The sequence below is a fragment of the Chlorocebus sabaeus genome, chromosome 24, assembly GCF_047675955.1.
Source record: "Chlorocebus sabaeus isolate Y175 chromosome 24, mChlSab1.0.hap1, whole genome shotgun sequence".
Taxonomy (NCBI): Eukaryota; Metazoa; Chordata; class Mammalia; order Primates; family Cercopithecidae; genus Chlorocebus; species Chlorocebus sabaeus.
This window is the reverse complement of record NC_132927.1, coordinates 74,458,110-74,482,878: the sequence shown is the minus strand read 5'-3', so window position 1 is coordinate 74,482,878 and position 24,769 is coordinate 74,458,110.

Below are 24,769 nucleotides of genomic sequence, written 5' to 3'. Positions count from 1 at the left end.
ATAACGACTCACATTACCTCCTAGGCGAATGTGTCTGAAAAACAACGGCACATGGCTTTCTGCTATTTCTGTATGTATGCAAGTATGCAGATACATGCCGAATATTATATATTTTTAAGATAGGTATAAACAGATAGTAATACAATGAAGGAACATCTGAGCCAGTCATCAGCTCTAACTGCAGCCTTTTAAAAGAAAATGTAACTCCAGATGTCGTCTTAAGAAAATGAATCAATTAGGCAAATGAGGAATTTCCTCATAAATCAGAGGATGAGAAGCGAAAGTCCAGTCCTTGCCCAGGGGGGGAAACAGAGATGAGGGCTGCCCAGAGGTTGCCATTTTTCATGGCCAGGTAACCCAGCAGCCTCCTGCTCTCCTGAAGTCGTGTTTACCTTACTGAATGCTGGTTTGATTTGGAAAGAGTGTTCTGAATGTTCCAACCTTTTTACCCTGAAGATAATAATGCCTCAGCCTTCAGGAGTGGGACCCAGTATAAGCTGGTGTCACTATTCATGAAATAATTGAGTTTACACAAAAAGTGATTTCAGTAATAGCTGCCTTTTTATAAGTATGTACATTTTATTTAAAATTACTGACTCAAAAGGCAAGGTAGAAAAAAAAATCACCTCCAACAACTTCCTGTAATTGCGAATTATTGTGAGGGAAACAGAAGGAAAAGATTTCGAAATTATGAGCCATTATGCTCGAGAGAGAGAGAGAGAGAGGGAGAGAGAGGGAGAGAGAGAGAGGCAGTGGGGAAAAAAAAAAAAGACAGCCTGGCTTCATGAAACACAGCTGACAAGCTCGACTAAATTACCCCCGGACCATTACAAAAATCACTTAATTGCCAAGCATTTTGTTAGGTCAATTGACTCTAATTGAAAAAATAACAAAAAGCTTATTATGCTGCAAATGCGGCCGTGGAAAATGAGTCTTCTGTTAGAAGGAAACAATAATTCTAAATTTCAGCTGCTGCTAACACTACAAAGTTCAGTGTTTCCTTCGGATAGAATCCGCAGTGGAGGAGAAAGTGAATATGCATCAATTGATTTTTTTCCTTTTAGCGCCACCCCCCCCCCGCCCCACTTCTTGCTCTTCCTGATCTTCTCCTTCCCCGCCTCATCCTACCCCCCACCCCCATCCCCGCCTTGTCCCCACATGATTAGCAGGGACCCCCCCACCCCCTTCCATCAGCAAATATACACCTCACTCCCAGCTCCCTCCTGATCTTCCTGCAAGAAAGGATTGGGAGACAAAGAGGGGGTCAGCAGTGTGGGGCCCTGGGTTCAGAGAGATGTCCAGTATCTGTCCTTCCCAGCCCAGGCAGGATGCTGCAGCCTGGGTAAAATGCTTCCCCCACCATTTTCTTTCCATGAGCTGCTCTTTCTCTCTCCCCTCCTGGCTGTCGCCTTATCTCCTCCCCTCCCCTTTTAAATGCAGATAATAGAATAAGGCGAACAGCTTATGTCCGCAAAATTCCTCTGAAATTACCCCCTAACATGCACACCCAGAGCTGGCCTTGATTGACATCAAGTGCAGTAATTAAAAACCCCGCCAGCTGACATAGGTGAAGGTTTATTTATAATTACACATTTTTAGGATGGCTCGTCCAGGGTCGGTGCATTTAAAAAGATAAGTCAGCCACAGCACCGTTACTCCCCCAATTATAGATTTGAATGGTGGGAGTTTATAATGGTGGTGGGGGGATTCTGCTTTGCAAAAACACCGAATTATTTGTTCATAAAACCAGGAGGCTAGGGTAGGAAAGTCTGAGGGCAGAGCCTTTGTTTAGAAAGCTGTGGGAGAGAGAGTGTGTGTCTGTGTGTGTAACTGTGTGTGCCTGTGTGTGCATGGGTGTGTGCACCTGTACATGTATATGGGAGTGTGTGTGTCTATCTATGGGTGTGTGTGGGCCTGTGTGTGTATATGTGTGGGTCTGTGTGCATGGATGCATGCACCTGTGTGTATACATGTGTGTGCCTGCGTGTGCATGTGGTGGTATAGAAGGGGAGTCATGCAGTGAAGCAGAAAACCCCTCCCTTGCCCTGTGCATAAACACAGAGCTGTACTCACAAACCATTTCCCTGCTTGCTTTATCTAAATGTTAAAAGTCATGCCTAGCTTCAAATCCAAGACGATCAGATCCGACATTCCCAGGAACCCACTTCCAGAGATGATTCCTCCATGGGAGCCCAGGGAGCTGGGACAGGGGCTTCTGGGAGGACTGCATAGGCATAGAGTTCCTAGGAAGTGGAAACTGCTTGCACACAGCAGGGTGTTTGACACCCATGGGGCAGTGCCCAAAAGAAGCAGCCGGCAGGTCCCCTCTCCCCAACATCCGCTTCTCATTGTTGCCTTTTTTTAGAGCTTGGTATCACTTACCCAGAGGGGCAGAGCTGGCCATATCAGACTGTGCATCTCACGTGTGTGGTTTCTTGGGCCCCCCAGCTGGAGACAATGGCAGGAGCGGCCTTGGAGAGCCCCGAGTGTCACCTGGCGTCTTGGCAGGCAGCTGAACCTAGAAGTAAACTGAGCCAGGCCGGGAGCTACAGGTGTTAAAGGTACCAGAAAGCAAGGCTCGAAAATCAGATACGAGAGAAAAGGGGAGCAACAGGAAGCCTTTGTATAGGGGGTGCCACAGCATTTCAGACATGCCTGGCCGGGGGCCACAGGGCACAGGGTTTGTCCAAGAAGGCAGCATGCAAAGCCCACTGCTGACCAGGGAGTCAAGAGCTGTGAAAGGGTCCAGGTGGGTCACCCAGGAAAAGTCCCTCTGCCCCAGAGTGCTGCACAGAGAGATTGCCTGGAAGGAAGCAAGTCCTTCCGATTAAGTGGCAGAACCCTACTGAGAGAAATAAAAGTGAGGAATGGTGAATTCGGCACCACTTGCCAGACCAATGGGCTTCATCAATTAATCACAGCCAAATAATCACCACCTACATTAAAGAATAATACATGAAAAGGACAGGAGCCTCACTGTAACTTATTCAGAAAGGGCTGCCTCCCTAATCCCTCTGAGTCCTGACATGTTAACTGGGTAGCGACTAATTAGATGTCAAAAATTCATAAGCGCTCTTTAATATTGCATATATCTGCAGCCGACATTTCAATATGAGAGTTGTATACACAGAAGTCACTATAGCATTAAAACACAGCGGGGTGGAAGAAATAAAAGGGAACCAATAAAAACAATGTCCCTTAAAAACCCCAGAGAGTGCCAGCTTTGGAAGTGTGTACTTTCTTATTCAGAAAAGGTATCACCTTAATAAGAATTATAGGCAAAGGGGTTTCGCTGCTCCGTGCTGCGTGGACAGAAAGGGGGAGAGGAGAGGAGCTTATCAAAGGCACTGCCAGGTAAATAGTAATTTATTGTGCATGCACAATGAACATTACCCAGTGTCCTGACACCGGGTGATAATGAAAGGCATGTTATTGTGGAATCCACTGAGGGAATTTCCACTCCCCCCTCCTCTTCCTTCTCCTCTTGTCTCTCTTGAGCAAAGAAGCTGTGATGGGTCCTGGCAGCTTCTGCCTGTTTCAAGCCATTTCACATAATATAGAAAGCACCTGAAGTTTAGTGGATTAAGTAAGTGAGTTAGTTTGCCAGCTCGGTGATATATATGTTGCCGGCATGTGAACTTATATTTCAAATGCTGGGGACTATATTTTTATGAAACAAGCCTTTTCCTGTCGGAAGAATTATAGGAATGTGATATAATACAAGGCAGTGAGATTAAAAACAATGCATCATAGCAGAGAGAAAATGCACTGTTTTATGACTTGCATCCGTTAATTGAACCTCTCAGGAATCAAGAGAAGGGCTCTGCAGGAACCTGCTGGAAAATCACTCTTTTTTTACTTCCACGTTTTGTTTTTTGCTGTTGTTGTTATTTTTATTTTTTAGCATACATATACATACATACATATATACATGCATACACACACACACACGCATATATTTATGGACACACACAGCCATGAATGACATGTTGCTTTCTGTACGATACTGTACTTTTATTTTCTTTCAATGCTGCTCACATTTGACTTAGAAGGAGAGTGAGGAAGTTGTGCTGAAGAGCATTAAAGAAGCTATATCTGAATTCAAATCATTAGGTGGACAATTATTAGTACCTGTGCACAAATCCCATGAACCTTCTGGGCCTCAGTTTTCTCTTCTGCAAGACAGGGGAGGTGATGTCGTCTTCCCAGGTTGGTTAAACCAAAGTACAGTAAAGACATCAGGAAAGCCAAGGTCCCTGTGAGATTCCAAGTGCTATATAAAGACTCTCTGTCCTGACTATCTTCAGTTGAGACCATGGCTGAGCTGCTTTTTGCCACATATACTGTGATATTGACCCAAATTTATTTTTTATTGTCAGGTGAATTTTGTTTTTTACTTGAATTTCCCCATCATTGCAATAACGCAGCAAGCTGCACAAAAGTGATTAATGATCAGTTTCATGGTTTGGAGGAAATCCCTCTCAAAGACAGTCTGGTGCTCCATCTCTGATTACATCTATGCGGACTCAACATTTGGGTGCATTGCTGGACCCATGCCTGTCCCTGGAATGTCAACACCAAGAGGAGATTTCCCAAGAAAGGATGAGACCTGACTTAGTCATCTGGCACAATGCCACGATCAATGGTCAATCTTTATCTGATTATGCAGGGTCTTTGATTTGAAATTCACTACATTAATTCAGGCTGAAAGAGTCCTTTATGATCAATATTTAAATCATAATTAACTGCATTCACTTTGCTATTTTTGTATGTCTGATTCTTCTTACAATGTTAAATCAGGTTCTTCCCTGGTTTCAGCATTTCATGTTTCAAAACAACATTCTCTGTCAAATTTGACCAGTATCTAGGAAAACAAGATCTCTGCTGACTTGCCTGGAGTGCTGATAATGAGAGCTTTCTTTCAGTTGCTTAAGATTAAAGTCCAAGTCACTTCATTCATTAATTTCATTATTCACCCACTTCATTCATTCACTCATCCATACATTCCTGCATTAACCTTTCAAATAGTTTTGAGCACAGCTCCTAGTGCCTGAAGCTATGTGTTTTCTCTTGGCAATACTGTGAAAAAATTTATAGTCCAGTGGGTTTGGGCAACAAGTAAACAAGTGATTCAGATGCTGATGGAAGTGCCAGGAGAGCAGCAGGTGCTTGTTAGGGGAGTGTCGGGAGAAGGCACAACAGGAACACTTAAGTGGGTCTAGGAAGAGAGTGGTCAGGAGAGCTCCCAAGAAATGTCAACCAGTCAATGGGGATAGAATAGGACTAGTCTGAGATGAGAAATGAGGGTAGGCGAATTGGCAGAGGTGAGAGGAACAGTACATGGAAGGGTTTAACTGAGGAGGCCAGTGGAGTGAACTTGTATGGTACTTGTTCTCTTTCTTCCATCCAACCATCTTCAGGAAACAGTACTTAGCATTGCTAAGGGGAAACCGCTCCCTCCTGTTCTCAGATGTAATTAATAGCAAAATTAACCCCTGTGGCTAGTTTCAGGAGTGGACTCTCATTGGCTTTGCCGATTATTGTACCCATCCCTCTGGCTACTGTGATTGGTTTAAGGATGAGCACACAACCCAATCAGAGACAAGGAAATATGAGGTATTTACTGGGGATTCTGAGAAAGGGAAGCCTTCTTTTTCTTCGTAGGATCTCTTGGAACTCTTTCTCTTTGTCTGGATAGTATTTTATGAAGGTGTAAAGTCTGAAACAGCTACAGCCACTTTTTTTACATCAATGGGGAAGAGTCCAGAACGTCCAGGACTATTGCATAGAACCAGAGGGTGAAGCCAACATTGTGAAAGGCAGTACAGAAAGGCAGAGAGAAAATGCGTCCCTATCATTCATGTGGCTAGGTCTGTGGTTGGCAAGCTCAGGAGTCAGGAGACCCGGTAATTTAGTTCCAGTCCAAGTCTGAGCATCAGGAGAGTCTATCGTAGAAGTTTCTGTCTGAAGTCCAGCAGACTCTCAACCCAGAAAGAGATTTGACACGGGAAAAAAAAACCCCAATGTTCCAGCTCAAGCCAGTCAGATAACAGAGGTTCCCCATAATGTAGGACCAGGTCAGCCTTTTTGTTCTGTTCAGGCCTTCAACTGATTGGTTAAGGCCCATGCAAATTCAGAAGGGCAGTATGCTTTATCCAAAGCCCACCAATTTAAACGTTAATCTCATTCCCTAAACAGCCTCATAAAAACACTCAGAATGATGTGTGATCAAATATCTAATTAGTCTGCAATCCAGTCAAGCTGATGCATAACATTAACCACAACAGGCAGGAACTAGGACTTTGTGTGAGTATCCATAACATACAATGTAGTGCCTGGTACATGGTAGGTGCTCAATAAATGCTTCTGAATAAAGTTCATAAATAGTCAGGCTGGCTGGTAATTTTTAGCAAAGAAGACACAGCCCTGGGATATGGTATTTATCTTTAAGAGCATAAAGCTCAATTTGATAACCCCTGGCTCATGCACTACTCCTGAGCTCTTCACTGGTGAACTTGAGCCGAAGGTTAAGTTCAGCTTCTCATCATTTCTGATTTGGACGGAGCTTTTCCAAGAGTTCAGAGGCTCCTTTCAAAACTGAGCCTGAGAATCCTAGCACCCATAATCACAGAATCTGAGCAGCCAAATCCACTCTGCCTTCAGGGTTTCTGCTCTCTCCCCAGGCACACATATTACATTACACCAGCCCCTTCCAGCCAACAGAGCCACTGAGCATTTCTGTAGCCTCAGTGTGCAGCTCTGCAAATGAGCACCCTTGGCTCTGAGGTATGCCATTCCCCAGGAACATGTCATTGAGCACCAAATCCCAGGACTTATCCTCTGCTTTCAGCCCTCTTTCCAGAAAAGCTACATGATGTGAGTCCTGAGCTCTCTCTGATCGGACTCCTTCCATATCTGAACTCTTTCACTCTGGCCTCTAGTTCAAGTCCTACTTCCCGTGGTTTGAGTGTTGCTTGTGTGGTCAACATGCTCATGCCTGACAGTGACCTTGGAAATGACAACTATATTGAAAAAAGGAGGCTTATTTTGTGTGTACATGTAGGGGAGGAACTAGATCTGGCAAGGAGGAAAGATGATTTTGACTGAAAGTGAAGATCAAGCTATGTCCAGGGATAGTTCAGACTACAGGATCATGGGCAAGTTATATATCCAAGATCCTGAGTTTGACTTGGTCAGGCTTTGAGTCTGCTCTCCACCATGTCTTGGACAGGTAGGGATAAAAATGATCAGAGAATGAGAAAAGAATGAAGGAAGCAAGAATGGACAAGGAAAGAGAGTTTTGGAAGCTTGGGCTTGTGCAACAGAAAATACTTTTTGATTGAAGGTGGGCCATGGGCAAGTTTGCTCTGTACACATGTAAGTTATGGGAGCCCCCTTATAACTTGGCTGTGTGGTCATCGGGAGGTGACTCTTCCTTATTTATTCTCATTTTCCAGAAAAGAGTCAAATCCTCCAAGTCCCCCCACCCTGCCTTTTTTGTTTGTTTGTTTGTTTTGTTTTTTTACTTTTCTAGGCCAGTTTGGGAGAGGAGATTCTGCTTAGATATCTACAGTGGCCCAGGTCAAAGAAAGTCAGTCATTGCAAACCTTCACTAGGTCTTTGCATATCAGAGATGCCAATCATTTCTATCCATGGTGAACTTTAGCACAGTGAGGAATCAGGATGATTAACAACAGGACTGGCTCTGTTCTGTGGAATGATGTAAGTGGTGGATGGTGCCAAGTCCATGACACACAGAAGCAGATTACGTTACAGTTAGAGCCAATATTTTCTCAACATGAACTTAAACTGCTCTACTTCTGAGAATGATTATACATCCCTGAGATGCCACATCTGTGCAGATGTGTATGTTCATGTGTGTATGTCCACGTGTTTTTACTGAGCATCTACTGTAGGGTAGGGGCAATGTTCTGGATAAAGGCGATATGGCAGACTGTCTTTACTGGGCTGAAGTTTGCCATCTGGTGAAAAAGAGATGCATTAGATAAATGATTATGAATACACTCAACAATCAGGATAGTAGGAGATTGTCAGATGCAGAATTGAGCTCTGAGGATCTATTGTTTCCTCTGGGCACTCATTTGAGAATCAGGACCAAGTACCAATTGCTATGTAAAATGGGGGCAAATGTGTGTCTCAGGGGTTCAGGGAGAGCAGTCAGCTTAGTGGTCACTTTGGGACTGTGTACAGATCTGCTTTATCCAGACTGATCACCCATCTTCCAGTTGCTGCAAGTCTTGGCTATTGTAGGCTCAAAGCTGCACCATTCTGTAGAGAAACACCCTCTGCTGTTAGAACTCCTCACCCTAGAAATTGCAATCTCCACCCACCCAACCCAACACAGGTGGCCTGCAGCTAATAGCTAACTGATGCGTGGGAACAATCATCTGGAGTCCAAGTCACCAAGGGGACCAACATTGTGGTGCCATTTATACCCCAGAGCTTCTGTGGGATCAAGCATGAGCTAGCCTGCATCTGAGACTTCATCTTTGCTCAGTATCTTCACATGCCCACTCCTTGATTTCCTCCCTCTTTTTAAAGTTTCCCTCTCAGCAAATCACTTGCACAAAGATCTCCATCTCAGGCTCTGCTTCTTGGGACCACAAGCTCAGTGATGTGCAATAGGGTAGGGTGACCTCACAAGGGGTTAGCGAGAACATCTTCTGCTCAGTGCTTACTTAGTTGCTAGGGCCTCAACCTATTCCTTCTGCACCCCAGACAATGGTCAGGGGCAAATGAATACTTTATGGACCATACTAAATAATCCAGAAGAAGCTTCTAGTTTATCCCTGGCTGAATTCTTAAACCTTTATGGCTTTGAGCTCCAAGGGAAAGGCAAGCAGATCTCAGCAGAAGTATCTGGCTGGAATCTGACAAAAGGAAACTAATTTGGGGTTCAGCTAGGATTAACTCACTGGAGAGATCATTGGACTTTAAGTCTTAAAGATAAAGGAGGAAATAGTCATTGGCCATTGTGGTAAGGGCTTTGTCCCAGAAGTCACAACTCCAAGTAGAAGCTATAAACATTCAATGGGTGACAATGGTTCTACTTTGGAGACACAACAAATGATAATTACACTCATTATAGTTATAATTTATTACAAGCTTATAAAGTGTCATTCTATATAGAATGCTTATTATATCACTAACATTCCCCCAAAAATGCTATTGTGGCAAATGTTGTTACTCCAATTTTCCAGGTGGAAAACTGCATTTCAAAGAGAGTTATTTATGTGTTGTAAATGAGCTTTAAAGCTTGGTCTAGCAGATCCCAAATCCAGTGTATTTATTCAACTCCAAGTCAAAGGCCAACATTTCAACAGCAGATTGTGTTTCTTTTGTTTTTTTCACTAAGACACTTAATATGTATATGGCAAAGAATGACCCCTGGTGAGTGTTGCTCAGTTGTACCTGCGCAGTGCCCAAGCCAGCATTAACCAACTCCTAAAGGCAAGTATGATAACCGCTGGGCCTGAAGACTGTACCGCCTGCTCACAGCATCTCCACAAAACCACCCAGGTACAGGAACGTGAATTTAAATGGCTTTTGTGCTTTGAATTTCCCTGATCATTCCTCTACTTTATATTTCACTTTGTATATCAGCCATTCCTTGTGAAATGATGTGGAAATAATAAAGTCTAGAGAAATGGCACCCAAACTGATGGTTAAAAATTATGGCAGAGTTTGGAAATAAATTCCTACAATTTACATGAGAAATTTGGTGTTTTGTGGGGCAGGGTTAAAAGGGCACTAGATTGGCAGTCTAGTCTTGAGCTATATGGGCACAACTGTAATAAATGTAGAAACATGTGCTCTCAGAAGTGTCTGTTGAGTCAAATAGACTGATGGGCAGAGGGGAAGTGAAGTGGAGGAAAAAGGAAAGAATTTCCATAGGGAGGAAGAAACGGTCTTTGTGACTTCTTCAGTCATTGCTACAGTCATTCTTAGCATGTAAGGAACAGAGCATATCTTTTGCAGATAACTATCTTTATGCTTTAGGATTTCAAGATATAGTGTCTAATTGGCCTAACCATTTTAAAGTCCTGTTCACCAGGTGACCCAGTTGACATAGACTCATCTCAGTGGGGATGATGATGAGGATGATGACAGAAATAGCAATAACAACAAAGCAGCCACAGTAATCATGATTCCCAGTTACTGAGTGTTTGCTTTTCCACATGAGACATTAAACAGAAATGTCTGTAGACTCTGTTGCAGCTAGAAATTCTCTTTGGTTTGGAAGAAAAAAGAAAGAAAATATGGTAACATTTTTGAGGATTTGCTCTGTGCAAGATGCTTGACACTTTATATAGTGTATGTTATTGAATACTAATAGCAGTCCCTACAAGACACAGGACATAACCCTCATGAGGAAAAAGAGGCTCAGAGGAGTTAACTGGTCGCCCAAATTGCACAGCAAATTAACAGCAGGGTGTAGATTCAGGACAGGATGCATTGCTACTTCCACAGGGATGGGAATGGCCAATTCCTGATGGGCAGTAGCCACTTTGCAGAAAAGGAGTAGAATAGACTCTTAGCTGTGTTTTCAAGATGTTGCCTGGGTCAGACTGCCTCTCTCTTCTCTTCATCCCTCCCCATGGCTGTCACGAAGAGTCAGTTTCCCCCCAAGACAACTGAATTATTATTTATAAAGCAAACTCCTAGATAGGTCATTGCAAGTAAACAACTGAAAAACATTGCCCAGAGTCATTATCCCCAACCAGCACCCCAGTGATTCCTTCTAACCCAGGAATCCAGCTCTTCTTTATATATTTAAAGGAAATTATTTGGAGGAAAACTAAACTTGAAGAAAACAGATACTTTAGAGTGCTTTCATTTATAATACCTCCAAAATGAGAAGAGCTCCTGTATCTAACATGAAAATATCAGAAAAGAATCCTCCCCTCTACCTTAAACCGAAATGCAACTTGCTGTGAAACAGAAGAATAATTCCCACTGGGATGTGTGAAAATAAAACTAGTGCTAAGATATGAAATGAGAGCAAAAGTATGATGACATTTTAAAAGGAGGACGCAAAATTTAGATTATTGCAAAATCATCATGATTGCATTTGTTATGAGTGTCTACCTCAAAAACAGGAGAACAGAAAATCCAGTGGTTTATAAACAAAAAAATTTTTGGAATAATCACAGTTAAGTAATGAGACTGTTTCAAAAAATAGAAAATTTAATGACTTTTCCATATATTAGAAGCAATCATTTAGAAAATATGGAAATCTTAATCCATTCTCTCTAGAAACCAGAAAATATAATTTTATCTAGAAGCACTATGGATACAGTACACTTATAGGAAACATTGCACAAACTTATTCACCAGAAATGTAAACATAGACTTGATTCAGGTCCCTCATGAATAGTATCCTGTGCAGTTCCAGGGTGTTTACACTTACCATTTCCTCTTCCCCAAATGCATTTCCTCCTGATTTCATAATTGGTTGAGAATTATCAAAGCGTCCAATCATCTCAAAGAGGATTCCCTTACTTCCGTTCCATAACTGCCCAGTGTGATACTGTAATTGTAATATTACATATTTTATACATATATATATATATGTTTTGCCATCATTTGTCCCCTTTTTCCTGCACATAGCTCCCCAAAAACCTTGGAATCATTCAGTATCACTTAAGAGTATCTAATTTGTATGCTAATAAGATGGTTGGTGGCTGGTGGCTCCCAGCATCAAGATGGGGCCTGGTTGGTACCAGGCCGAGGTACCAGCCCTAGAATTGGTGGGATCGAAATTTTCATCCTTGTCCTTGAACTCTGGGGAGGCGAGAAAAACTGAAGGTTGGGTTGATCACCTGTGGTCAATGATGTCATCGATCATACCTATGTAATGAAACTTTCATAAACCCCCACAAGGACAGGGTTCTGAGAACTTCCAAATTGCTGTACACTTAGAGGTATCTGTAGGGTGGCTTGCCTGGAGAGGGCATGGAAGTTTCTTGCTCTCTGTCCCCTATCTCATTCTATGCACCTTTTCATCTGGCTGTTCATCTGTATCTTTTGGAAAATCCTTCACAATAAACATAAGCAATACAGTAAACATAAGCACATGTTCCCCTGCATTCTGTGAGTCACTCTAGCAAATTAATCACACCTGAGAACAGGGCTGGTGAACACTTGATTTGTAAGCAAGTTTGGCTGAAGTTGTGGGTAACCTACTACCTTTCATGGGCATCTAAAGTAGGGAGCAGTCTGGTAGGTTTGAGAATTTAACCCATGGGATCCGATACTATCTCCAAATAGATAGTGTCAGAATTGAGTTAAGTCATGGGACACCCAGTTGGTGTCTGCTAGAGAAGTGATGTGTGGGAAAAAATGTACAGATGTTGTGTCAGAAGTATTGACTTTATCAGAAGAGGAACAAGTATGGCTTTCCCCATCTCTCACACCCACGGTCAGCCCAGTCACTTTCACGACTTCACCCTATTCTTCCCAGCACTTAGCATTATTTGAAATAATTTTATTCACTTGTTTACTTATTTATCATCCATCTTCTTAACATAAACCAAAGCTCTATGGAGCACACTTCTTTATGTTCAATTCTGTCCCGTGAAGAGTTGACACTCAACACATGTGTGTTTAATCAAATTTGGAAGTAAATGTACGGTCTATGTAGAAAGACCACACACTGTAAAGGTATAATTTTTCCCCAACATCGGTGTAATACATCGGTTTCACTAGCTCAAAGTCAAATTTCAAATAAGACAGCCTCCAGACTGGGGAATGGGAGCTTGATAAATAGTGTCAGGGCTCCTTTGGGAGAATAAATATACAAATAAAAGGCAATACAGACAGTTATTCTTGGGAGAAGACAAAGCTGAGGGCACCTAGCCTAGCTATGTCACAAAACATTTTATATTTCTATAATAATGATAGCAACAGAGCACAGACCTGAGTCCAGAGTTCATTGGCAGGTCATGATGTATAGAACAAAAATGAAATACAGTAACATGTGATAAAGAAGTTATCAAATATTTATCAAAGATGAACTATAGTAACATGTTATAGAAAGGTAATGAGGAAGTAGGCAAAATTTCAGACTTGTGCCCAGGATCTGTGCTCCCTGGTACATACGCTGCATAACTGCCATCCCCCTCCCGCAACTCCTTTGACTGAGTGTCACCAGGACTGGTGAATATGACGAGCTGCATCCCTCTTGTTAGGTTACCATATGTGAGTAAGTTTTGCAAATGTAATTAAGGTTTGTAATCAGTCGACTGAGTTAATAAGAAAGGAGATCATTCTGGTAGTCTTGACCGAATCAGAAGGTATCTAAAAGTGATTTAGACCTTCCTCAAGATTCAAAATGTGAGGCTGGGCTCAGTGGTTCACACCTGTAATTCTAGCACTTTGGGAGGACCAGGCAGTTGGATCACTTGAAGTCAGGACTTCGAGACCAGACCGGCTAACATGGTGAAACCTCATCTCTACTAAAAATACAAAACTCAGCCAGGCTTGTAATCTGAGCTACTCGAGAGGCTGAAGCAGGATAATCACATGAACCTGGGAGGCAGAGGTTGCAGTGAGCCAAGATTGGACCACTGCACTCCAGCCTAGGCAACAGAGTGAGGATCTGTCTCAAGGAAAAAAAAAATGTGAGAGGGGTTATGGATGTGGTCACATGACAAGAAACTGAGGTCAGGCTCCCCCTCAGCTGTGAGCAAGGAAATGGGGACCTGAGTATTACAAAGGCAAGAAAATGAATTCTTCCAACAACCTGAGAGAGAAGGAGGGAAATGTTTCTCTAATGGAGTTTCTGGATGATGGCACATGCATTGACATCTTGATTCCAGACTTGTGAGGCCCTGAGCAGGGCCCGAGACACACTGTGCCTAGAATTCTGACCTACAGAACAGTGAGCTAATAGCAGCTGCTGTTTTAAGTCACTACGTCTGTGGACCTTGCAATGCAGAAATAGAAAACTAGTGCAGTGGAAAAGGGAAGAACAGTTTGCAACGTATCACTGGGATTGTTTATTAACCTCTTGAGAAATACTAGTAGGGGCTTCCATAAAACACTCTGCAGTGGTAAATTCCAGAGAGATTAAATAATTAGGTGGAAAAAGTGAAATTGTGTTGTCTTAGTTTGTTTGAGGTGTTATAACAAAGTACCATCAACTAGGCAGCTTATAAACAGCAGAAATTTCTCTCTCATAGTGGTGGAGGCTGGAAGTCTCAGATCAAGATGCTAGCATGGCTGGGTTCTGTTCAGGGCTCTCTTCCAGGCTTGCAGACTACAGACTTTTCATTGTGTTCTCACATGGGAGAAAGACAGAGGGCTAGCTCTCTTCTCCTTCTTACAAGGGCACTAATCCCATTCATGAGGGCTCCACATTCATGACGTAATTACCTGCCAAAGGCCCCACTTCCTGAAATCCTGATGCCATGCTACTGGGGATTAGAATTTCAACACATGAATTCAAACATTTAGTCCATAACACATATAGTATCCAAGTGAATACTTATCTGATCTCAGGATAGAGGCATAATTTTGAAGCATGAAAATGACTGAAAAAATACCTCATACAATTCAAGAGGTTGGAATGTAAAAAACAAACAAACAAACAAAAAACTCTTTTAAATGAAAATAAAAATAACACAAATCTAGGAAAATATTTGCTTCAGAGATAACAGGTGAGGATTTAGTACTTTTCTTATATAAAGAACACAGAAAAGTAGGTTGAATATGTATACATTTCAATGTGTATATGTGTGCATTTATACAAATGTAAAATGGAAACACTAACAACAAAATGTTCACATACCATCTCTGAATAATAAAATGATGAGAGATTTAAAAATTTATTCTGGAGATGATATTTCTACTCTGTACATTTTCTAAAATGATTATTAATGTGATGAACACACAAAAACAAAAAATACATAATAACATTTCAATATATTGCCATAAGAAATAGTTTGTAATTTAACAGACTCTTCTTTTAATTTTTTATAAATATTTGCATGTTAATGATAAAGGGAAATATTAGAACATACATGCATCTGTATGCTGTAATTACCACTGTGTAGAAACCTTGCAAGCATATAGATGGGTAAAGATTGGAAAACACTGTGTTGTCATTAAAATAGGTTCTATTTTACAATAGTTAGAAAGGAAAGACTAAATCCCCTTTATAATGTTTTATATTTGAATTACATGTGTCTCTACATCTACTATATCTGAATATTGATAGGTGATTGGATAGATAGATGCAGATAGAGATTGACTATCGCTAATGGGAAAACCCAAAATTCTAAATGCTCCAAAATCCTACACTTTTTGAGTGTTGGCCAATATGACTGAATTAGTGGAAAATTTCACACTGACCTCATGTGACCGACCCCTTCAGCTATAATATGTCTTTTCCTTGCACACTCAATTTCCCCCTTGCAAACACGCACACAAATAGTAATAAAACGGCATGTGTACAGGCTGGACATGCCAATGGTAGGTTCCCTGCCATGCCCCACTTGGGGCCCAGACCTATGTGTGTTACTCATTGTATTTGTTTTCTTATTCTGTCCTCTGTGGTGCAAAGACAATGTTGAAAATGTCAAAAAGCCCTGCCTGATATCCACAGGGTAATGCAAATATTCCAAAATTGTTAAAAATCCCGAATCTGGAATACTTCTCATCCCAAGCATTTCAGATAAGGTAAAGTCAAGCAGTATAGATACAGATATAGATGATATAGATATAGATTACAGAGAGATAGAGATAGAGATAGAGACAGAGACGGAGACAGAGACAGAGATATAGAGAGAATACCTTGTCATTAGTTTCCTGCATTGGTTTCCTGTGGCTGCTGCAACAAAATGCCACAGAATAGGTGACTAATACCACAGAAAGTTATTTTCTCACAGTTCTGGAGGCTGGAAGTCCAAGATCAAGGTGCCAGTAGGGCTGGTACCTTCTGCAGCCTCTCTCCTGGCCTCAAATAGCTGTCTTCTCCCGGTGTCTTCAGATTATCTTCCTCTGTGTGTTTCTGTGTCCTTTTTATATAAGGAAATCAGTTATAATGCATTAAAGTCCACCTTGATGACTTCGTTTTAACTTAATAACTCCCTTAAAGACCCTATCTCCAAATACGGTCACAGTCTGAGGTACTGGGGCTTAGTACTTCAACACAGCCTTTTTTTTTGAGAGCGGGGGGACATATACAATTCAGACCATAATATCAGCAAAAAATCTCTCCTTATAAGGAGAGAACAGCTCTCAACTTGAAATGTTGCGTTAATATCTTTCTTAGGCATGGCCTTAGAAAAGTTACTTAATAAAATGGGAATAACATTATCCTGCTAACCTTAATTTGGCTCTTTCAGCCTTGATTTTGTCAAAAGGGTAAATATTGTGGGCCTGTGTATCATAAAGATTATCATTAAGATTATCCATGGGAAAGATCAAGCGCAGTGCCTGGTGCATAGGAAGCACTGAGGGGTGTGCACTGAGGATCTCCCCCACTCAGCCTATGGCTTAGTTAGTGTTTCCAAGGTTACTTTTTTACACTTGTTCTCTAAGAGCAGGGAGAGATAACTTGAGGCAAAACCTAAAAAGGCATTCAGCAATATTGTTTTTATATTTACTTAAAACAATGGGACACATTGACAGTTTCTGTAATAGACCCATATTGATGACAATAAAAAGTTTCAACTCATTGTGATGTAAAATTTTCTGGGAAAACAGGCCACATTAACTTTGTGGCTTTATAAGCATAGAGCTGTGTACCCTGTGTTTCTGTAAACACACACTTTGGATGCCGACATACGCCACCAGAGAAATCAGACCCTACACTTCTCTCCAGTTCTAGAATTTCTCAGAGCCTGTCCTCAAAAAGGAAGCAAGATAAAAAAGTCAATCAATAGGCTCATATTGCAAAATTACTGGGAAGACAGAAAGAAAAAAAAAAAACCCAAAAAACAGAAAAACATAAAAACTGGGCAGGCAACAATGCCAGAGGACAAATAACAGATGGACAAACAGAATTTGAAAGCAAATGCCAAAGACTAGAAGAGGCAGTAGCTAAGTTGGACAACATTGTTAGAAAAGATTGCGAAATTGTCAGATTCAGTCAATGTGAAATCTTATAGGGCTCCTACCTGTAGAGCTGAAACACAGGGCGTCACAACTTCCTTATGGAAATGTGTGCCCCTGCTCACTCTATCTATTGTCTTCTAATAAAACTCAGAAGGTGGAATTCCTGCAGTATTGGAAAGAGGAACCAATCTTGAAGATTCACTTGCAGTGGGATTTTCCAATGAGGAACTGTCAGCATTTGTTTCATCCACATGCTCATGACAACCCTAACGCAGTGCATTCCCAACCTCTATGGATCACTGATGGCCATCATAGGGACAGAACAGAATTCATGCCAGCAACACAGTTTTCCTATCAAACAAGACTGTACTAAACACCCACACCAGAAGTCCTTTGTTATTTTGCAATGTGGCTCATCAATATTTATTCATATAAACAAAAATTTCTGCTTTCCCTTCAAGAATCGGTTTCATTGGCTGTACTTAACGTCTCTAGTAATGAATAAGTCTACCTCACTGCTGACCAATGAGCCAAGGGAATGCATCATCTCCCATGTTATTCAAGTGAAATCAGCTAGAGAAGAGCTGATGACTCACAGTTAGCTCTCAGGGAAAGTACACTGAATGGATGAATGCAGGCATACACCTTGTGCGCTGAAAGTTTACCTGCACGAAAGGTGGTCTTTAGCTCCTTCCAGAATATAGGTTAGATAGGAATCTCCTATAAAGAAAATCAATCGAAATAGATGTCATAAGTATTGGTTAGATCAGGGATTGTCAAACTCTGCTCACTGGCCAAATTTGGCCATGACCTGTTTTTATATGTCCCTCCAACTAAGAATTGCTTTTGCATGTTTAAAGATCTATCAAAAGAGAAGGACAAAGAAAAAAAATGACAACAAGGAGAATATGTAAGAGATACCAAATAAAACTTGCAAATCCTAAAATAGGTATTACCTGGCACCTTATTAAAAAAAAAATTACTTCCACTGCTCCTCCCCAAGAATTGGCTGATTCTTTGTAGAGTGGATTATGCATTACTTTTTGAGTTTTGTCTTGTCTGAAGGTAACGGCCTCCTGGTCACTGTGTGGAGAGGAGTTTTAAAAGCATGAGATAGCCTGTCACCCCAGCACTTTGGGAGGCCGAGGCGGGCAGATTATGAAGTCAGGAGATCGAGACCATCCTGGTCAACATGGTGAAAACCCGACTCTACTAAAATACAAAAAAAATTAGCTGAATGTGGTGGCACATGCCTGTAGTCCCAGCTACTCAGGAGGTTGAGGCAGGGGAATCACTTGAACCCAGGAGGTGGAGGTTGCAGTGAGCTGAGATCACGCCACTGCACTCCAGCCTAGCAACAGAGCAAGACTCTGTCTGGAAAAAAAAAAAAAAAAAGCATGAGACAATCATAGAAACTATTTATTAATGCATTTTATGTGTCTGTAACAAATAAGAGCTTTACATGTGTTAACTGAATGCTTACAAAAACCCTTTCTATGAGTACTTTCTACTCCTCTTTTTAAGAGGAGACAATTGAGCAAGAGAGAAGCTAAATGACTTGTCCAAACACACAACTAGGAACTGGTAGGAACCAGGATTTGAATTGGGGCTATCTATAGTTGTGGATAGTTAGATATAGATGAGTCAGGATAGGTTAATATATGCTACAGTAACAAATCACTACACATTTTGTGTGGCTTTCAATAGAGAAGGCTTATTTCTTGCTCATACTGTGGCTCCATAGTGAGTCGGCTATTGCCTCACAGTGGGTTGGCTTTAGCCCTACTTCACGTGTGGGTCTCTGGGATCCACACAGAGGGTACAGCCTGTCTCTAGAACATTGCAAGCCATGCTGCAAAAGGAAAAGAGAAGGAACCCTATGTTGACTCTTAAAGCCTCTTACTAGATGTGACATGCCCCTCTGATCAGGTGTTATCAGACGGAGCAAGTAAAGTGGCCACCCCTGATGTCAGTGGGGCTAGAAAGCATAATCCTCCTTTGGGAGGGACAGTGAATAGCTGAGTTAGCAGGACTGTCTGTCATGGAATATGACAGATGATTTTAGCCAGTGTCCCAGTGTTGCAGGATGTTGGTTAGGAGTCCTGGAAACTGGTTGATTCTGCCTACTGTTTTTCCCTGACTCTCCAGAAATGAGAGCATGCCAGTCAGTAGTAGAATCTCATTCATCAGCCAGCATCCCAAGTACCACCCCACCCACCTCTCTCTCTTTCCATGTGTGTCTATAGTGCTTAACACAAACAAATAAATAAATGCATTTAAGTTAATTTCTTTCAATAAATATTACATATAACACATATCATTATATTTTAATATATATAACATATAGTAGACTTACGTGGTATATATTATATTGATATATTTGTATATATAATATATATAGCATACATATGTATGTATTTAGTTTAAGAAATTTGCTTACTCAGTTCTGGGAGCTGGCAAGTCTGTAATCCACAGGACAAGCCAGTAGCCTGGAGATCCGTAAGAGGTAATGTATCAGTCTTGAGTCCAAAGTCTGGAAACTCAGGCAGAATTTCTATGTTGCAGTCTGGAGCCATCATTCCTTCTTCAGGAAACCTTGGTTTTTCCACTTAAAGCCTTCAACGGATTGGATGAGGCTCACCCACAGAGTGGAGGGTAATCTGCTTTCATTAAAGTCAATGGATTATAAACGTTAATTACAACTGAAAAATGCCTTGACAGTAACATTTAGACTAGTATTTGATCAAACAACCGGGCACCACGACCTAGCCAAGTTGTCATATATTAATAAAACTAATTGTCACATTTAAGGACCATGTTTCAATGTAAAAGTCCTACCAACAAACCTATCACCCTCATGGTCTTTAGCTCTTTATACTAGTTAAATTGACACTAATTGTGGTAGTACATTCCCAAATGTCTTAAGGATTCAAGTACACTACAATTTATGTTTTGCCATTTGAGGTCCAGAATAAATGCTCCCCATTGGTGAATGGCTCTTCTCCATGTGGTGATTCCGGGACCCAGGCACCTTTTGTGTTGCACTACCCTACCTTTAGCACAGGACTTTCAGACTTGCTGTGCTTGTCTCCATCAGGCCAATGGAATGAGGGGAACAAGAAAAATTGTTAGTGGGAGTATTTTATAGACCAGAGAGGAAATGCTGCAAAGCATTTCTGCTTACAGCCATTGGCTAGAACTCAGTCAAAGGTCCATGCCCATCTCAAGAAAGTATAGAAACTATAGTCAAGCCTGTACCCAGAAAATATAAACAATAAAATTGATGATCTCCCAACTAGCCTTTGCCTTATTTCTGCACCCCACATTCTCCATAGAGATCTTAAATTTTAACATAGTTATAGGGGAAAGAGATTATAACAAATTTTGAAAATTTTCTGTTTGTAAATTGTATATTTTTAAATTTGAAAGAATGGTTCCTCTTCTCATGTGAGGAGTAAATGATCTATGGAAATAACAGTGCCTGATGTAGTTTAGATGCCCAGCACTTCAAATATTTGCTTTTAAACAGCTGAAAAAAATAAAACAACTGCACCTTTCAGAAGATTTGAAAATCCCATCTTTACATTTCACTGGTTTTCCAGGGAGAAGAAAAGAGTCAAATGTCTCAAGATAAAAAAATAAAATCTGTACATTTTTAAAGTCTGTTTTCAAAGTTCCTCTGAACTTCTTTATGGCTAAAGCCTCCAAAACTGAGTCATACACCTAAGAAACCAGCTCATCTTTGTTAAAATGGGTTTCATTTCTTACTGACCTTGTCAACAGCTCTGAAGAGCTAATTTGCTAGTTCAGTGGCTCATCATTGGTTTCTCTTACATGAAAATGACAAAGGTCAACTGCGTTAAAAATTTATTTTTCTTAATCCAAGGAATTTCAATATCTCTGTCCCTCTCTGATTGAATTGCCAAGAATCTCATTTAATTGCTTATTATACATGGAGAAGATGGGTTGTCCTTGCTGGACTGTATTCCTACCTGACTGCATTTGAATGATATTTGAGGCTCTATTTCAGTTAATTTGATAAGTATGTCTCTATGTTCTATAAATAAACCAACTTGTAGTCAAGGAATTCAGAAGTGACAGGTCATATATTGCCTTTGTCTTTCTTTAAGGACTAGTGTGGCATCCTCATACTTTCGATATAGTTGACCTGGCTTCACACTTTGATTCCAAAACTTACGGACTTTAGCATCTTGTCCAAATCACTTGAATTAGCTGAGTCTCAGTTTATTCTTCAGTAAAAAGGACCTACTAAATCTCCTTACCATGAGACACTTTTAGGATTAAATGAATTTTTTAGAGCAAAGTTGTTAGGAATCACATTAAGTGTTCACTCATTTCTTGGCACCTTTTCTGTGTGTTTAGGTATAGTTCAGCTATTTTTTTTTTTTTTTACTACATGTCACCCCGCTGAGTTAGAGCACTTTGTTTGCAAGCAGAAGAAACCAAAACAAATTGGATAAAATAAAAACTGGGCATTTAGTTGAAGCCCACAGTCGTGTCTTGTGGGGTGGTAATACACCCAGCCCTTGGACAAGGCATGGGACAGCATCTATATAGTCTAGGAAATGCACAAAGATGTCATATTTCAAAGTCTCTCTGTTCAAGCCAACTTCTTCTTTTCTATCTGCAAATCTGCTTTACTATTTACAGTATCTATCAGGTGAAAGACACTGAAATCATAGCTCTGAATTTCTAAAGACACCCCCATAGACTTTGTGTTTGCTGGGAGCTAATCTAGCATGAAATATAGCTTATAAAATTTCAATTCCAAATTCAATTGATCCATCTTATATCAGCTGTTTACACCTAGCCCAACCCACTGTGCCATTGTGTGGATTCTCAGGGCCCCCTTCTGTGAGTAGGGAAAGAAGCTAAGACGATGTTGTGAGTTTAATAGGCACCGCACGTGTCTACTACAGAGGGCAATTAAGAATGATTTTATTTTTATTCTGAATAACATAGATGAGAAAAAATAGCATTTTGCCTCCTTCTTCTTACTACCATAATTCCAACGACATAAAGAAATCACTCTGGTTTCAGTTGCAGGTCATGATAGAGTTGACAATCTAAGATGGAGGGAAATAAATTGCGTCAGTGAGCCCACTGTAAGCATCATCTGGAAGCCACTGGAAGCCTCTGGAAGCTTAAATACCAACGCTAGTACAGGGGAAGTTTCCTTTACATAAAGCACAGAACTGCCGAATGTGAGAGCATCACGCTTGGCTGCATTTTTAATGATCTCTCTCCAGTAGGATAGATGGCGAGAGCTCTTTTGACTGAGGTGTGTGGGCAGCTCCGCACGCGTGGCCTGGTGGGACCCAGGCGAAGTTATGGGAGCTGCTGGCACTATGATGAGTCTCCTGCAGACCTCTCAGCAGGTTCCCAAATGAAAATGCCCTCTTCCTGGGCTGAGGCAATTAATTGAGGACTTATTTTTACCTATTAGAGAAACTTCAATCTCCTTTATATGTGAAACACACAGCTGCAAACATACTAAATTTCAAATAAATATTTTATTCCTGCATCTTTTAGAAAATAGCTGTTATTACAGAAAGGAAAAGAAAAAAAAGTCCAAATTTGAGTTTTATCTGTTTTTTTTTTTTTTTTTTTTTTTTTTTTTTTTAAAAAAAAAAAAGGATCTGGCTCTGTTGCCCAGGCTGCAGTACAGTGGCACAGTCATAGCTCACTGCCGTCTCAATCTCCTGGGTTTAAGTGATCCTCCTGCCTCAGCCTCCCAAATAGCTGGGACTATAATAGAACCACAGGCACTCATCACTGCACACCTGGCCCAGTTGATTTTTCTTTTAATTTTTAGTAGAGGCAAAGTCTTTCTATGTTGCCCAGGCTGGTCTCTAATTCCTGAGCTCAAGTGATCCTCCTGCCTCTACCTCCCAAAGTGCTAGGATTACAGGCTGAGCCACCGTGCCCAGCCTGAGTTCCTTGTTAAAGGAACACATTTTACAGGTCTCTCTTGATGAAAATGAAGATGAATAAATAAATAAACAAATAGGCAGATGGATTTTAAAAAAACCCGTTATTGGCTTTGGGACAATGAATGAATCTTGACATTTTAAAGTGTACAGTTTTCAATTGCTTTTAATTAGACAATTGTTTTCCAGACATTTCCTATGAGGAAGCTATTGCAAATATACATGTATATGTATATATGTATATTTGCAAAATATATACATACATACAAAATAAATACATATATATGTATATATATGTATATTTTGTTTGTTTCTAATTTACTCATTATAAGTACATTATGTAGATGATACAATTCCCATTTTTCAGATTTAAAGATATTAAGGCAAGAGAGTTCAGGTAATTTGTCTGAGATAATATAGCTTGTTAAAAGCAATCTAAGGCATGAACCCAGTTTATCAGACTCTTAGAAAGGGCAATTGAAGGGCCAGGTATGGTGGCTCATGCCTCTAATCCCAGCACTTTGAGAGGCCGAAGCAGGTGGACCACAAGGTCAGGAAATCGAGACCATCCTGGCTAACATGGTGAAACCCCGTCTCCACTAAAAATACAAAAAAATTAGCTGGGAGTGGTGGTGGGCACCTGTAGTCCCAGCTATTCCAGAGGCTGAGGCAGGAGAATGGCGTGAACCTGGGAGGCGGAGCTTGCAGTGAGCTGAGATTGCACCACTGCACTCCAGCCTGGGTGACAGAGCAAGACTATGTCTCAAATAAAAAAAAGAAAAGAAAAGAAAAGAAAAAGAAAGGGCAAAGAAAGAGAGTTGGTTCAAAGAGAACTGCTCCCTAAATTAAGGATAAAATTGTCCATGATCTAAAAAAAAAAAACTACATTTTTTTTTCAGCAAAACATATTTCTCTAGATTATTCTCAAAGATTCTAATTACATGAGTCACGTTACAATAGAAACCTAAACCCAACTTTAGTTTAAGTTTATGACCATGGGAAGTAAAAGAGACTAAAAGTAGCCTCAAAAATAAAATGCATAAAAATAGTTTAAAAATACTTGAGGAATCATTTTAAACAATGGGACATTTTCAAGAAGAACAGGGATCCCTGAGAGATGAAAAACAAATTGAGCATACTCTCAAGTTATCCAAGCTGATTGCTTAGAGGGCTTTGCAGTCTCCCTGAGTTGAGAGGATATTGCTGGGAGGCTAAGGTTACTAGAGCTCACAGGATAGGGTATCAGAGAGCAGAGAGAGGTGCTGGGAGAAATTTTGAGAATTTCTGGGTTCCTTTCAATTCTTTAACTAAGTACTGACCAGCACATGTACGTGTGGAATGTACCCAACACTGGGAAAGAACCACACACACACACACACACACACACACACAATCAAAGGAAGTAATCCCCAGAGCTCCCACAGGCCTGGAAAGAGTTCCTGTTCCCACCAGCCACAATCAAAAACCTAGTAACTCACGAGACAGCAGGTAGAACTCTCAGATGTGCTTTATCTTAGCAGTAGGATGCAGTCTAAATGTTGCTCTGGTCTTGTCTAATAAACACTAAAAGTAAGATCCAAAACAATCAAACTATTTCCAAGTAACATAACTACATCCCAGAATAACACTTAATAATATTTATGAGAATATAAAATATCCAACATTCAACAAAGTAAAATTCACTGTCTTCAATATCTAATAAAAAATCACCAGGCAGTCAAAGGAGAAAGAAAATA